The 2,772-nt window shown below is 35.7% G+C and overlaps 1 long non-coding RNA gene across 1 annotated transcript; it reads left to right on the forward strand.

The window, feature by feature from the left end:
- Positions 1-321: 321 nt before the first annotated feature.
- Positions 322-2,571, forward strand: LOC131800617 (uncharacterized). Its single transcript, XR_009341471.1, has 2 exons — positions 322-2,190; positions 2,257-2,571. It is a non-coding gene; the product is annotated as an uncharacterized LOC131800617 (long non-coding RNA).
- Positions 2,572-2,772: the final 201 nt, after the last annotated feature.

Consider the following 2,772-nt stretch of genomic DNA (forward strand, 5'->3'; position numbering starts at 1 on the left):
ATGGGGCACCAAAGTTCCTATATACCTTTCGATTTGCATGAAATTTGGCACAGCGCACTGAATTAAGACTAGAATGATGTACGCTAAGTTTCGTGAAAATCGGTTCAGATTTAGATATAGCTCCAATATATATTTTCGTCCGATTTAAGGTAAATGGGGCACCAAAGTCCCTATATATCTTTCGATTTGCACGAAATTTGGCATAGGCCAATGAATTGGGTCCAGAATGATGTGTGCTAAGTTTCGTGAAAATAGGTTAAGATTTAGATATAGCTCCAATATATATTTTCGTCAGATTTAATGTGAATTTTGCATTAAAGAACCATAGCTAGGCTGATTGGCTACTGAAATTAATATAAATTAATCTCTAGATATAGCATAGCTTCCATAGCTTCATTGATATTACATTTTAAACAGTGAAGCATACCAAATAGCGTGCGTAAAGTTTGCTTCAAGTTAGTCGGTTTACTTGATGTTAGTCGGTTTACTTACAGATAAAGATCGTCATATCTCGACTAGCTGAGTCGATCTAGACATGTGTGGCCGTCCGTCCGTCTGTCCATTATAATTTGTAAACACGATAAAGGCCACAGTTATGGACCAATCTTCACGAAATTTTGCATGTAGGATGGGTTCTTCTGGCCAATGAAGATCCCTATGGTTTTTGGTAAAGATCAGTTGATATTAAGGGGATGAAATGGACCAAACACTTTATTTTTGTCGGTTTTCTGGTCGCTTCACAAAACATTGCGAATTTTTACACGGAGAATGGGATCGGGGCAAAGAATAAACATGCCAGTTTTGATAAAGATCGGTCAATATTTAGCGGGTCAAATAGACCCTGACTTTTGTGTGAAAAATGACAAAATTTGTGTTCTTTTGCGATTAGAGTGGTTGACCTTTAAATTTATACCAATTATATTATCGTATGTACTCGGATGCGGGTGTTACACTTAATTATTAACAGGTGCTTAGGTATTCAAATATTATTTAGTAAACCATTACCACACTGGAGGGCGGAAATATAGGGGTGATCGCTTTGAAATGCTCCATGAGGTTGCAGTTATGGTCAAGGACAACGCCTTTAATTTTCGGTGATGATCAGATAATAATTTTGGGCTGAAGTGGACCAAAAACTTATTTTTTTGTGTTTTTACGAGTCGATTTGTAGGCCACAGGCCGAATAGCACAACACAACCCACGGTGAAGGGAATCTGGACAAGCACTTGGAAGGGCTGTACTGAATATTTGTTTACCTCTAGTCGGCCAAGAGGGTGCAAATATTGCGAAATATTGCTCAAGCTCAGAATATAGAACTACAGGAATTCAAATTTTCGTTGAAGTTGTGTAGGGTATCATATGGTCGGCCCCGTTCGACTATACTGCTCGGCTCACTGGTTTTTAATCTATTTTTTTTTTTACTTATGGCTAAAATATCCTCCGTCACTTCAAAATTTTTATTTCCGCCTCAAAAAAAATCTTCCCAAAAAAATAAAAACACAAAATTATTAAGTTTATGGCAATAAATAAATTAATTATACAACAACAAAAAAAAATATATAAAATGTTTTATTATTATTAATTGGGTACTAATAAACCGATTGGATTATTAGGATTCGAGAAATGCGTTTAAGAATCACTATTGCCGTCACTTAATGCTGACTCAATTAATCGGCTATATCTTCAAGAGTAGATCGGAATAACAAAAAAATATGACACCGAGAATGGGGGGCTTTGGTGCACCTTTTACATAAAATCTGACAAAACTATATATGAGAGCTATATAAAATCTGAATCGATTTTCTCGAAACTTAGCACATATCATTCTGGACCTAATTCACTACCCGGTGCCAAATTTCGTGCAAATCGAAATATATGAAGGGACTTTGATTTTCTTTTCGCGGTCTTCAAAGTCTCTTTATAGTATCCAGATTTTTATTAAGTTGATTGAAATAAGTAGTGAATATATTTTCATTTATAATTTTGTTTTTTAATTTTTTGGTTGAACATTACAACAACATTTTTGACATTTATTTGTCCAACAGCTGGGCCGATGCGGCTATCTTATTAAATATACCTTGGTCAAGTCTTTACGTTTCTATGTCTTTGATGTTTGCAAATGGCAAATCAAAATTAAAAATGTTCCAACTGCTACAAAGGAGGACGAAGAAAAACTTGCCAATAACGAAGGTACTTGAAGTGAAGTCAAAGACATACAATCGTAAAGACTTGACAAGACGCATTTTCCAATATTAGTGTCAAATTTGTGGCTACACATTTTAATGGAAAATGCACTTTTTGATGTTCTCTCACCAAAAAATACTTAACAAAATACATGGCATTGTCACCTCATTCCCTCGCAAAGGTCTGGAGATTTGGGTTAAACGTGAACCCATACCCGGTGAATCACCAAAAATGTTTGGCCGTCATTTTCAAGCTGATGATAAGTTGGCGAAGGTCTCGATGCTTGCAAGGATTACTTCCGTGATGATTTAATTAAGGCTGATTGGGCTCTAATGGTTGAACTGAAGTAACTTTTCCAAATTTTATAAATTGTTTATAAATTTTTAATTTGTTTGCAATATGTTTATTTCCTGCTGATGTGGATGCCTGAAAATTATGATACGTATTCAAATAATGACCCATGAATACCAAAAGAACAATGCTTTCAGGGTATGTCAGGGTATTATAGTTTTGTGCAGCCCCAAGAGTTTGTAACGCCGCGACGTGTTGGTCCTAGACCCACCGTTAAGTATACCGATCGTCATATCT

The sequence above is a fragment of the Musca domestica genome, unplaced genomic scaffold, assembly GCF_030504385.1.
Source record: "Musca domestica strain aabys unplaced genomic scaffold, Musca_domestica.polishedcontigs.V.1.1 12, whole genome shotgun sequence".
NCBI classification, from domain to species: domain Eukaryota; kingdom Metazoa; phylum Arthropoda; class Insecta; order Diptera; family Muscidae; genus Musca; species Musca domestica.